Source organism: Carcharhinus amblyrhynchos, chromosome X, assembly GCF_965287045.1.
Source record: "Carcharhinus amblyrhynchos chromosome X, sCarAmb.v2.hapA, whole genome shotgun sequence".
Classification (NCBI taxonomy): domain Eukaryota; kingdom Metazoa; phylum Chordata; class Chondrichthyes; order Carcharhiniformes; family Carcharhinidae; genus Carcharhinus; species Carcharhinus amblyrhynchos.
The window spans coordinates 6556130-6570727 of record NC_137359.1 but is presented as its reverse complement, the minus strand read 5'-3'; positions in this window follow the sequence as shown (position 1 = coordinate 6570727).

Genomic DNA, 14598 nt, shown 5'->3' with positions numbered 1-14598 from the left:
TGGGTTTCCTCCGGGTGCTCCGGTTTCCTCCCACACTCCAAAGATGTGCAGGTTAGGGGGATTGGCCATGCTAAATTGTCCCTCAGTGTCCAAAGATGTGTAAGTTAGAGTGATTAGTGGGCTAAATATGTGGGGTAACGGTGATAGGGCCTGGGTGGGATTGTTGCCGGCGCAGACTTGATGGGCTGAATGGCCTCCTTCTGCACTGTAGGGATTCTCTGTTTAATAATGGTCACTTTGTCGATAGAATCATAGAACCCTACAGTGCAGAAAGAGGCCCTTCGGCCCATCGAGTCTGCACCGAACACAATCCCACCCAGGCCCTACCCCCAAATCCCTACATATTTACCCACTAATCCCTCTAACTTGCACATCCCAGGACACTAAGGGGCAATTTAGCATGGCCAATCGACCTAACCTACACATCTTTGGACTGTGGGAGGAAACCGGAGCACCCGGAGGAAACCCACGCAGACACGGGGAGAATGTGCAAATTCCACACAGGCAGTGACCTGAGCCAGGAATCGAACCCGGGTCCCTGAAGCTGTGAGGCAGCAGTGCTAACCACTGTGCCACTGTGCCGCCCACCACTGTGCTGCCCACCACTGCCACTGTGCCACCCATCACTGTGCCACTGTGCCGCCCACCATTGTGCCACCGTGCCACCCTAATAAAAAGTAAAACAATTCAAAATTGCATTTAATCCATAACAGCAATGAAAATTGCTACTCCTCAATCACATAGCCCAAGTAACAATCATCATTCTCTTGTGCAACACTTCTAGTTTTGATGCAAGTTGTATACAGAGTAACTGTCCCTCTATAATGACCCACCAAGTAATCTGATACGGCCAGATCTCCCGTATATCTGCCTTTACTGTATACCTCCTGCCTGACATCAACAGACCTTTGCACAGTCTGTGCTCCGCCAGCTACGATCCCCGAGAAAATTCCACTCCTTGTTTTGGGACACGCACATCTTAAGAGACAACGCTGATTTGAAGCTGTAACTTTTATTTCTGAGTTTAGGTCATTGCTCAGAAAGCAGGAAGATAAGATCAGTTGTGTCACGAGACAGGGCAGGACTTACACAGTTAGTGGCGGGGGTGTTGTTGAACAGAAAGACCCAGGGCTGCAGGCACATAGTTCCTTGAAATTGGCGTCACAGGTAGACAGGGTGGTGAAGAAGGCATTTGGCACACTTGCCTTCATCAATCAGAGTACAGGAGTTGGGACATTATGTTAGCAAGACATTGGCAAGGCCACAGTTGGAGCACTGCGTACAATTCTGGTCACCCTGTAATAGAAGGGTTGTTATTAATCTGGAAAGGGGGCAAAAACAGATTTACAAGGATGGTACTGGGACTGGGGGGGTCAGGGGTCATGGGGAAAAGGCAGGAGAATGGGGATGAGAAAAATATCAGCCGTGATTGAATGGGGGAGCAGACTCGATGGGCCGAGTGGCCTAATTCTGCCCCTATGTCTTATGGAAAGGTTTGAATTAGAGGGAGAGGCTGGATAGGCTGGGACTTGTTCCCTTTTTCCCGGGGTGGGGGAATCGAAAACTAGAGGGCAGGGGTGAAAGGTGAGAGGGGAAAGGGGACCGGAGGGTGGTGCGTGTATGGAATGAGCTGCCAGAAGAGGTGGCAGAGGGGGATACAACGACAACATTTGAGAGACATTTGGACAGGTACATGGATGGGAAAGGGATATGGGCCAAAAGGAAGCAAATGGGACTAGTTTAGTTTATGAAACCTGGTCAGCATGGACAAGTTGGGCCGAAGGGCCTGTGTCCGTGCTGTTTATCTCCGTGACTCGCACCACATCTTGTCTCAGTCAGCGTGACGTTGAAGAGTGTGGCTGCTATTGGAGAACCTCCCATTGTATCTTTTGACAACAGACCATTTTCCCTGGGCACCTTTGGTGGAACGGTGTCTCACTTGATGGACAGGGGCTCTTTCGACATCTTGTGGAAGACAAGTTACACCAACCTTTTTGTGCTAAAACTGAACACAGAGACAACCGATTATATACATCCTGTAGGCAGGGACACAGAGCAAGAGAGAAAACGGGACACTCAATGTGGCAGGGTTACTCTGGCCCAATCTACACCACACTTATTTCATGGACAAATAATCTCCTCCCTGCCTGAAAATGCAGAGCCATTCGTCTAAACGGCAATCCAAGAATTTTTGTACGGTTTCTAAGATCAAAGAAAAGCAGCGGAAGGATCCAACACCTGTCTACATTCCTGCCGCCTGCTGGGTACTTCCTGAAGAAATGCTGGAGGAATATTTTGACAGTTTGGGGTTCTCCCCCATCCCCCTCCCCTACCAATCACAACTGATGTTGATTAAAAAAAACCTGCAACTTCCTAAAATAATACTCTCAGCGGCGGAGAGAGAGAGCACACAGAAATCTCACAGCTTCACTGACATTTTCAAGATGATGCATCAGTTGTCCATCCACTGCACGTCACCTCAACTTCCAAATAAGATACTTCCTAGTGGCACACTGGTTGGCACTGCTGCCTCACAGCGCCAGGGACCCGGGTTCGATTCCCGGCTTGGGTCACTGTCTGTGTGGAGTCTGCATGTTCTCCCCGTGTCTGCGTGGGCTTCCTCCGGGTGCTCCAGTTTCTCTCCACACTCCAAAGATGTGTAGGTTAGGTGGATTGGCCATGCTAAATTGTCCCTTAGTGTCCAAAGATGTGCAGGTTAGGTGGATTGGCAATGCTAAATTGTCCCTTAGTGTCCAAAGATGTGCAGGTTAGGTGGATTGGCCATGCTAAATTGTCCCTTAGTGTCCAAAGATGTGCAGGTTAGGTGGATTGGCCATGCTAAATTGTCCCTTAGTGTCCAAAGATGTGCAGGTTAGGTGGATTGGCCATGCTAAATTGTCCCTTAGTGTCCAAAGATGTGCAGGTTAGGTGGATTAGCAATGCTAAATTGTCCCTTAGTGTCCAAAGATGTGCAGGTTAGGTGGATTGGCCATGCTAAATTGTCCCTTAGTGTCCAAAGATGTGCCGGTTAGGGTGGATTGGCAATGCTAAATTGTCCCTTAGTGTCCAAAGATGTGCAGGTTAGGTGGATTGGCAATGCTAAATTGTCCCTTAGTGTCCAAAGATGTGCAGGTTAGGTGGATTGGCCGTGCTAAATTGTCCCTTAGTGTCCAAAGATGTGCAGGTTAGGTGGATTGGCAATGCTAAATTGTCCCTTAGTGTCCAAAGATGTGCAGGTTAGGTGGATTGGCAATGCTAAATTGTCCCTTAGTGTCCAAAGATGTGCCAGTTAGGTGGATTGGCCATGCTAAATTGTCCCTTAGTGTCCAAAGATGTGCAGGTTAGGTGGATTGGCCATGCTAAATTGTCCCTTAGTGTCCAAAGATGTGTAGGTTAGGTGGATTGGCCAATCTAAATTGCCCCTTAGTGTCCAAAGATGTGTAGGTTAGGGTGGATTGGCTATGCTAAATTGTCCCTTAGTGTCCAAAGATGTGTAGGTTAGGGTGGATTGGCCATGCTAAATTGTCCCTTAGCGTCCAAAGATGTGCAGGTTAGGTGGATTGGCAATGCTAAATTGTCCCTTAGCGTCCAAAGATGTGCAGGTTAGGTGGATTGGCAATGCTAAATTGTCCCTTAGTGTCCAAAGATGTGTAGGTTAGGGTGGATTGGCCATGCTAAATTGTCCCTTAGTGTCCAAAGATGTGCAGGTTAGGTGGATTGGCCAATCTAAATTGTCCCTTAGTGTCCAAAGATGTGCAGGTTAGGTGGATTGGCAATGCTAAATTGTCCCTTAGTGTCCAAAGATGTGTAGGTTAGGGTGGATTGGCCATGCTAAATTGTCCCTTAGTGTCCAAAGATGTGCAGGTTAGGTGGATTGGCCAATCTAAATTGTCCCTTAGTGTTCAAAGATGTGTAGGTTAGGTGGATTGGCCATGCTAAATTGTCCCTTAGTGTCCAAAGATGTGTAGGTTAGGTGGATTGGCCAATCTAAATTGTCCCTTAGTGTTCAAAGATGTGTAGGTTAGGTGGATTGGCCATGCTAAATTGTCCCTTAGTGTTCAAAGATGTGTAGGTTAGGTGGATTGGCCATGCTAAATTGTCCCTTAGTGTCCAAAGATGTGCAGGTTAGGTGGATTGGCCATGCTAAATTGTCCCTTAGTGTCCAAAGATGTGTAGGTTAGGGTGGATTGGCCATGCTAAATTGTCCCTTAGTGTTCAAAGATGTGTAGGTTAGGGGGATTGGCCATGCTAAATTGTCCCTTCGTGTCAGAGGGATTTACAAATACATGGGGTTACAGGATTGGGCCTGGGTGGGATTGTGGTTGGTGCAGACTCGAAGGGTTAAATGGTCTCCTTCTGCACTGTTGGGGTTCTAATCGATGATTCACCAATACAGTCACTATCAAAAACAGGCTGTGAACTTCCAAACACTCTCACTGGTGCATGGAATCTATACACAGACCATACAAGTTAATAAATATTAGCGCACCCACTGAGACTGTCTGACAGTGATTGGGAATTTCAGCCAGGAACCTTTGGTTTAGTTGACAATGGACAGGAAATAAGTCATTTATAAATATTAACCCAGTTACAGAACATTCTGCACACATGGAACCACAAACTGAGATATCATTTGTGCCTTGAAATGATACCACAAATCAACAGAGTATCAACTACCCTCGACCAAAATATAGCTGAGAAGGACTTCCTGCAGATAACAATAAGCATTACCCAGTAGTGACTGCTGAGACATCAGAACTGTTAAAAACCTGAGATATCTTTGTTAGATGCCAACACATTCTGATCCAGACGGAGATCAAGCCGCTAACAAGCCCAGTCTTTCACCCTTTTGAATGGAATCGCTATCGCCTGCACTCCAGTATAAACCGAGGAGAATCGAGAGAGCGAAACCAACTCACTCCCATTCCACAATAAATACAGTGGAATTGACAACACAGGAGAAACAATCAAGCCAATAGGCCATTGCCAATTCCAGATCAACTCCAGAGCCATGGCCTACTCCTGTTCAACTCGCACACAGTTATCAATACTGCAGTGTATAAAGACAGAGAGGCAAGTGTGAGGGAGCCACTGGAAAAGAGAAAGGTGGAATTAGACAGATAGACAGACAGACTGATAGACAGACAGACAGACAGACTGACTGATAGATAGACAGATAGATAGATACGTAGGCAGGTAGATATATAGACAGACATAGGTAGATAGATAGATAGACAGACAGATTGATAGATACACAGGTAGATAGATAGGTGGATAGATAGATAGATAGATGGATAGATGGATTTATAGATAGACAGATAGATAGATGGATGGATTTATAGATAGATGGATAGATATATATAGATAAATGGATAGATAGATAGATAGATTTATAGATAGATAGATAGATAGATGGATTTATAGATAGACAGATAGTTAGATAGATAGATAGATGGATTTATAGATAGACAGATAGATAAATAGATAAATGGATAGATAGATAGATAGATTTATAGATAGATAGATATAGATGGATTTATAGATAGACAGATAGATAGATAGATGGATTTATAGAGAGATAGATAAATGGATAGATAGATAGATTTATAGATAGATAGATTTATGGATAGATATATAGATAGATAGATATATAGATAGATAGATTTATAGATAGATATATAGATAGATAGATAGATTTATAGATAGATATATAGATAGATAGATATATAGATAGATAGATTTATAGATAGATATATAGATAGATAGATTTATAGATAGATATATAGATAGATAGATATATAGATAGATATATAGATAGATATATAGATAGATATATAGATAGATATATAGATAGATATATAGATAGATAGATTTATAGATAGATATATAGATAGATAGATTTATAGATAGATATATAGATAGATATATAGATAGATAGATTTATAGATAGATATATAGATAGATATATAGATAGATAGATTTATAGATAGATAGATATATAGATAGATAGATATATAGATAGATAGATATATAGATAGATAGATAGATTTATAGATAGATAGATAGATTTATAGATAGATTTATAGGTAGATAGACAGATGGATTTATAGATAGATAGATGGATAGATAGATAAATGGATAGATAGATAGATAGATAAATGGATAGATAGATAGATAGATAGATTTATAGGTAGATAGACTGATAGATTTATAGATAGATAGATGGATTTATAGATAGATAGATCGATAGTTAGATGGATGGAATTACAGATAGATAGATAGATAGATGGATTTATAGATAGATAGATAATAGATAGACAGACAGACAGAATGACACAGACAGTCAGAGAGTGAGAGAGGGGGAGAGATAGATAGAGAAGATAGAGAGAAGATATAGATAGACAGCTGGACGGATGGATGGATAGACGGACGGACAGACACAGACAGTCAGAGAGAGGGAGGAGAGATAGGTAGCTGGATAGAGAGAAAGAGAATAAGATTGCACAAGCCAATGAGAGAGTGTAAGACTGAAGCAAAGACACTGAGACTGGGGGGAGGGGGGAGAGACATTGTGAGCAAATGGAACATTGATTGATGCATTTGAACACGGCGAGATCAGGTGTGGGAAAGAGGATTGTACTGTTAGAGCCCCCCCTCCCACCGCCCCCTGTTTAATACTCACATTACCATCGCCATTCAAGAGTGTTTCAATATTGAAAGAAGCATATTTCCAAGCTGTCTGTCATTTTCTTTTCGAAGTGACTAGTATTTTGTGTTTGTTCTTGCCTGCTGCAATCAGTTTCCACTGTGGTGTGGGATCAGTAAGTTATTTATTGTGAAGGGATGTGAAAATGTCTTTGCACAAAGAATGTCTCTGATGATGACTGACTGGTGTGCAGGATGTTCTGTGATCAGTTAATAAGTACACAGTAACTGGGTTAATATTTGCACATGATTTATTTCTTTCCCAGGGAGAGTTCTGCCAAGCTGGCAGCAGTTGGCAGTGTACTGCCACAGATCGAGTCTCAGTGAGTGCAGTAATATTAACCGATGATTTGTTTCAGCATGTATGTATTCCCGAAACACTGAGAGGGTTTAAGATAATGACACAGTTTTGATGTATGTTTTTTAAAAGCATGTTTGTGCCTTCACAGTTTTCAGCCTCACTTTCCAGCTGCAAGGTTTCTGATCCTAGTGACTGACCATCTAGAGGTAGCTAATCTCAGCGACCCTCCTTATAAACTCCTCCTTGCACATGTACACGCTTCTGTGTATGATTGGGTGTGTGTGCTTCTGATTACGCCTCTATGTGCGTGTGTGTCTGTGCATTTGCGTCTGCTTCTGTGTACATTTGCACATGCTTCTGTATACATTTGCATGTGTTTGTACATTTGCGCGTGCTTCTGTGTATACTTGCACATGCTTCTGTATATATTTGCATATACTTCTGTGTATGTTTGCATGTGCCTTTGTGTATATTTGCACATGCTTCTGTATATATTTGCACGCTTCTGTGTACATTTGCACGTGTTTCTGTGTACACTTGCACGTGTTTCTGTGTATATTTGCATGTGCTTGTGTATATTTGCATGTTTCTGTACATACTTGCACGTGTTTCTGTATACATTTGCACGTGCTTCTGTATATATTTGCACGTGCTTCTGTATATATTTGCATGTGCTTCCGTGTAAATTTGCACGTGTTTCTGTACATACTTGCACGTGCTTCCATGTACATTTGCACATGGTTCTGTGTACATTTGCACGTGGTTCTGTGTACATTTGCACGTGGTTCTGTGTACATTTGCACGTGTTTCCATATGTATTTGCATGTGTTTCTGTGTATATTTGCACATTTGTGTCCGTGTATGCTTTGGTGCACGTGTGCTCGCAATATTTTGTGCATACTTGCATGCACGCGTAGAGTTTTTTTCACTCTGCTGGCGAAACGAGGACAGAAAATAGGGCGAGAGGTGGACAAAAAATCAGAATTACGCCCAGCATCGAGCACTGTGCCATTTTCCCAGCCGCTTGCTCCTGACGCAAACAGCACCAAGATGGGCGAGACGTCAGTTTGCATGCGTGGATTTCAACATCCTTAGCAAGTTCAGCATGGCCCTTTTCCCCACCGTCCGGGCGTTTCCCACCTCTCCGGCGCGCCATCATAAATCACAAATGGTCTATAAAAGTCTGCTTCAGGCACAGGCGCAGAGTGCCACTGAGCACCAACCCCTGGACTGCAGGATGGCATGGGGTCGGGGGGGGGAGATTCATAGCCGTGACCATGATGTGGGATTGGGGGAGGGGGGTGGGGGGTGGGGGGCGGGCTTGCACGTGTGCGGGGGGGGAATATGCTTGTCAGAGGGTCCTCAGGTCAGAGGTCACTGCAGATTGCTGTCAGTGGGGCCTGGGATGTAACGTCTGGAGTTGGCCACAGAGCCTTGTCCAGCAGGGTAACGACAGCGATATCCGTGTTGCGTACATTCCCCCTGAACAAGCCCCGGGTGGGGGGCTCTGCCGTGCTGCCCTGGATGGGAACTCATCCACTGATAGTCAGGAATCTGCCTCTCCCCCTCATCTGACTGAGGTACAACACGTAGTGGAAGGCAATGCACCAGCCACACCCATGTCTATGCCTCAGGAGTTACCAATAGGAGCACCCTCACAGCCACCCTTATGCCCTCCCTGCCTGCTGTGGCAAGGATGCCAACAGTAGACAACCATTGAGGTGACGCGCGGCACCGGGGATGGTGTCGAGCTGCCAGTGTCCAGACTCACGCGTCACTCTCAAGTGCAAGTATGGATTGGCAGCGATAGAGATGGCGATGGAGGAGGTTCCAGGCCAGAGGCCACAGTAGGGTGAGGACATGGCAATATCTTCCTGCAGGGGAGGGGGGGAGGAGTAGGGGAAAGAGGGGGCAGCGACCCCAGGACCTGCAGCTCCTTGGAGGAGATGCTGGAAGCTGCCATAGGCTGTAAGTAAGGAGACGATGCCACACCCGTGTCAGGTTCTCTCAGACCTGGCACCTCGAGGGTACGGAGAACACTCGCTCCCAGTAGAAGAGAAGGTCACGGCAGCCCTCTACATCTCCGAGCGTCTAGCGGGGAATCTACAGCGTCTCACAGCCATCGATAAACAAGGGCCAGCTCGGAGCTGCCTTGTTCACCCAGTCTGCCAATTACATCCACTTCGACATGGGTCACGCCCCACAGGAAGCTTTGCCGCCTTCGCTGGTATACCCCATGTGCAGGGGGCACCAGCCTGACTCTCTGCCCCTCTACCGTGGCTACATTCACAGCCAGGCATCCCTGGAAAGGGAGCATGCAGACTCCACGGGCAACAGCGAAGCCTTCCGTGCTCTTTGGGCATCGCTGGGGCTGGAGTGTATTATTGACCAGGTTAATCACACATTGATTTGATGTTGTAACTTTCATTTATGCCTTTTTTTTTGTTTCAGGTGGTTCCCCTTCAAGGATCTCCAATGTTGCTTTGTCCTTCAACTTGTTTAATTAGTTTGCCAAAAAGAGAGTGGCATTGCAAGCACACATCTAAATCCTTCTGAAAAATGTTCTGAGGGAGACCTCAGGCCTCCATCATCCTTTCAGGCAGCGAGTTCCAGACTCCCACAACCGTCTGGGTGAAGTAAAGGGAAAGAAAATGATGCCAGGATCAGTAGGAGAGTCACTGAGTGCCTGGAAGCTGTGATGAGAGAGTGAGCACGCACATCCCTTTATCTGACGAGTAAGTGAAGTCAGTTGCCTCGAGGTTTAGTGAAGACATAGCCAAGAAAAATTAAAATTAGCTCTTCGGGTAAGCATTCTCCAAGGCGGCTTTCGAGACACACGACAGCTCAGAGTTGCTGAGCAGAAACTGATAGCCAAGTTCCGCACACGAGGACGGCCTCAACCAGGATCTTGGGTTCATGTCGCACTATAGAATCATAGAAACCCTACAGTGCAGAAAGAGGCCCTTCGGCCCATCGAGTCTGCACCGAACACAATCCCACCCAGGCCCTACCCCCATATCCCTCCATATTATACCCACTAATCTACACATATTTAGACACTAAGGGGCAATTTTTTAACACGGCCAATCAACCTAACCTGCACATCTTTGGACTGTGGGAGGAAACCGGAGTACCCGGAGGAAACCCACGCAGACACGAGGAGAATGTGCAGCCTCCACACAGACAGTGACCCGAGCTGGGAATCGAACCCAGTTCCCTGGAGCTGGGAAGCAGCAGTGTTAACCACTGAGCTACCGTGCCCCCCTATCTGTAACTATTTGAGCTTGCAAAATCTCACTAACTGTCCTGGTTTGAGACAATTCACATCTCTTTAACCTGTGAATATCCCTCTCTCTGCTCACTGTCTGTCTCTGTAAAGACTCGATTACCTGTAAAGGTTCACATTCCAACCATTATCTTGTAATTGTGTCTCTGTCTGTATATGCCCTGTTTGTGAACTTACCTCTACACTCATGATGAAGGAACAGCGCTCCAAAAGCTCGCGATTCCAAATAAACCTGTTGGACTTTAACCTGCTGTTGGGAGACTTCTTACTGTGCCCACCCTAGTCCAACACCGGCATCTCTATATCAAGAAAATAAGCCACTGGGGCTAAATATTCCATGATTTACTGGATCTCCTGCAGCGTTCCATCCTTTTCTTCATCTGTGGTCAGTTATCTGGAGAGCCTTGCTAGCGGGGATCGGGCTTCAGAGAATTTCCTGTTTCTTGCGCTTTCCTTGTTCATTGCCACGCCGGGGTTTATTTCCATTCAGGAAGGGATATCCCAATCCGGGACCTTGTGAACTAGCAGCCCCGAACAGGACTGACATACTCGCTCATGTTGTTAAATGAGCATGTCAGAGGGATGGGAACACAAAGGGTGGCCCAAAGTGGAAGGAAGTAACGTCGGGAACAGGAAACGGTAACGAGACTAAGTGGCAGGAGAAAGAAAGCATCGAGTACGCATCAAATGTGGAATGGTGTCAGAAAGACAAAGTTAAGGGTGCTCTACCTGAACGCACAGAGCATTCGGAACAAGGTCGATGATCTAAAGGCACAAATAGAGATAAATGGGTTTGATGTGATTGTTATCACGTAAATGTGGTGCACAGTGACCAGACAGAACTGAATATCGAGGGAAATTCACTGCTTAAGACAGACAAGGAAGTGGACTTTTGCTGGGAATAAGAGATGGGATCAGTGCAGTGGTGAGGGAGGATCTCAGATCGGAAGGACAATGTGTGGAATCTGTTGGGATGGAGCTTAGAATCAGTAAAGGGCAGCAGACATTGGTTGGAGTTTATCATTTGGTAATGCGGTGTAGTATTAATCAGTGGACACTAACAGGGACAATTTGGCATGTCCACTGTAGGCGATGCCACTGTTAGCCCAAGGTAAGGGGGGGGGGGGGGGGACTTCCAGAACACACTGACAATCCAGTTAAAAATGGGTTTTCCTCACTGCCAAACTGATTCAAGTCTACAAGGTTTACGGTGCTGTAACAGTGAGAAACCCTTGTTAAGGAAGCCACTGACTACAAGAATAATATGAAAGTGGCTTTAAATTGCTTTGGTGTCACTATGAACAATTTTATTTTTCTGCGGGCTTTGTGTTCTCAGTATATCAGCACCATTGTCCAGGTGATCAGGTTTGGCAGCATCAGAATGGTATCATGTACCTGCACATGGCTAGCTCTATGATCACATTACCAACACTTCCACAGTTGGCAGGATTAGGTTTGCCCCCAGTCTATACTGAGACTTGCTGCACTCAGCCTATGGAAACATCAGCACAGCGCCTGCTGGTCCCATACAGGCCCATCAAATACAATCCCACCCAGGCCCCATCCTGTAACCCCACATATTTACCCTGATACTCCCCCTGACATTAAGGAGCAATTTAGCATGGCCAAACCACCTAACCTACACATCTTTGGACACTAAGGGACAATTTAGCATGGCCAATCCACCCTAATCTACACATGTTTGGCGACACTAAGGGACAATTTAGCATGGCCAATCCACCCTAACCTACACATCTTTGGACAGTGAGGGACAATTTAGCATGGCCAATCCACCCTAACCTACACATCTTTGGACACTAAGGGATAATTTGACATGTCCAAAGATGTGCTGGTTAGGTAGTTTGGCCGTGCTAATTTGTCCTTTAGGTGTCCAAAGATGTGCAGGTTAGGGGGATTAGCGGGGTATATACGTAGGGTTACGGGGATAGGGTCCAAATAAGATGTCAAAGAGTCAGTGCAAGCTCAGTGGGCCGAATGGCAGAGTTACTGCAATGCAGAAAGTTGTGATTAGCTAAGACGGAATACCTAAATGGAAGGACGATATAAAAAGAGACTGTGAAAGAAACTTAATAGAACTTTGAACTGTCGATACTGTGAACTGGTGTCAATAAATAGCATTCTTTCTGCCCCAGTTTAACCAAACGATCTGTCTTGTTTGTCAGGCTATTAAATACCAAGAGGCCATGCTTTGTTAAAGTTGTGCATTTTTTAATAAATTTATCTGATTTTACATTGTGGGTACCAATGGTCTGATTGTTCAGAATTACATTTCTGTAACACAGGAAGCTGGACATTTCCAACTAACAGCACTAAAATGACCAGGCTGACGTTGGATACAATCAGCCTTTTGTGAACTAGGTTGGCAACATGGGCCGGAATTCTTCACGTCCCGCCGCGGGAGAGTATGGCGCTCAGCCGAATCTCCATTCACTGCAGTGGGAGCAGGGAATTCCGCTTGTGTGAACGGCGGGGAAATGCTGGCCAAGTGCTGCCAAAAAAAAAAGCTACCTTAAGTTATTCAGGACCTAGGAAGCATCAAGCAGACTAATGCAAGGTGGGTCGTAATACTACCCAACACAATGAAGGTGCCTTTATAGATTTTATGGTCCTTTTGACACAGTCATCTTTTCCCATCTACAAGTCGGGGTGGAGATGCCAGCGTTAGACTGGGGTGAGCACAGTAAGAAGTGTCACAACACCAGGTTAAAGTCCAACAGGTTTATTTGGTGGCACAAGCTTTCGGAGCATTGTCCCTTCATCAGATGAGTGGAGAGTTTGTTTCACAAACAGGGCATATACAGACACAAACTCAATTGCAAGGTAATGGTTGGAATGCGAGTCTTTACAGCTAATCAAATTTTTACAGGTACAGACACAATGTGAGTGGAGAGAGGGTTAAGCACAGGTTAAAGAGATGTGTATTGTCTCCAGACAGGACAGTGTGTGCTGAACTTGGCTATCAGTTTCTGCTTGGTGATTCTGTGTTGTTGTGTGTTTTGAAAGCTGCCTTGGAGACACGAGGACGGCCTCAACCGGGATCTTGGGTTCATGTCACACTATCTGTAACCCCCATGACTTGCAACATCTTACTGTCCTGTCTGGAGACAATACACATCTCTCCACTCATTGTCTGTCTCTGTAAAGACTCGATTACCTGTAAAGACTCACATTCCAACCATTATTTTGTAAATTGAGTTTGAGTGTGTGTCTGTACATGCCCTGTTTGTGAACACAACTCTCCACTCATCTGATGAAGGAGCAACGTTCCAAAAGCTCGTGCTACCAAATAAACCTGTTGGATTTTAACCTGGTGTTGAGAGACTACTTACTGCACCTGCAGGTTGGACACTGAACAGAGCTTCCACTTTCACTCGGAGGTGGCAAATTTAAAAATCAGCAATTCACTTCAGTAGCTTGGAAATAAAATCGGCCAACGTTGTCCTTCTCAAGTTAGAAGTAGAAATTTAATATTTCCAGACAGAATCAGAAGAAGATAGGAAAAGAATTCTCCATTTGCAGTCATGGAAATGAACCTGGTCATTTCGTTGGCAGCTATGATCATGAACAAAATCTAGAAATGCTTTTTTTAAAAAAATAAAAATCAGTTGAGGTGCTCCAGATAGAAAAAGAGCAAAGTGATCTTCAGAACACAAGTGGAAGGGAACAAGTTCCTCTCCTTACAAGAGGAGAATATATATTTGCGCAAAAATACAGTTCAAGAAGTTTCAATTTCAAAGCGATGAGTGAAAAATGAACTCAGTGTTGACACAGTTAACCCTTTGAACACCGCATTAAAATCCACCAAATTGACATTTTTAATAGTTTTCCATACAAAACAGCAATATACATAAAAACCACTCGTATAGAGGTTTGGTGGCAGGTATGCAGATATGTACTTTGGTACTTAATAGGCCAAATCAGTACTTAAAAAGAGTCAGAGACACAACAATGGCCCATGAATCTGAAGTGTTAGTTGCCGAAAAAGAGAGACATATTGTCAAAGCTTTTCATTTTGCACTCATGAGGACAGCTACACAAGACAAGCTAACAGTAAAGGAAGCAACAATTGATAGCACATGACAAGAGAGTGCTGATTGGTTGGCAACTGGACTCTGGTAGAGGCATTGCCATAGAGAATACAGCAGAGAGCAGTTAACTGCCAAATTTCTGTTTCAAATTCCAGCCAGGCAGGCCGACTTTTGATTGGTTGGTTGGTAAGTGGACTCTGATCGGTCAAGGCATTACCAGAGTCCACTTACCAACCAAGAGTCAGCCCGCCTGGCTG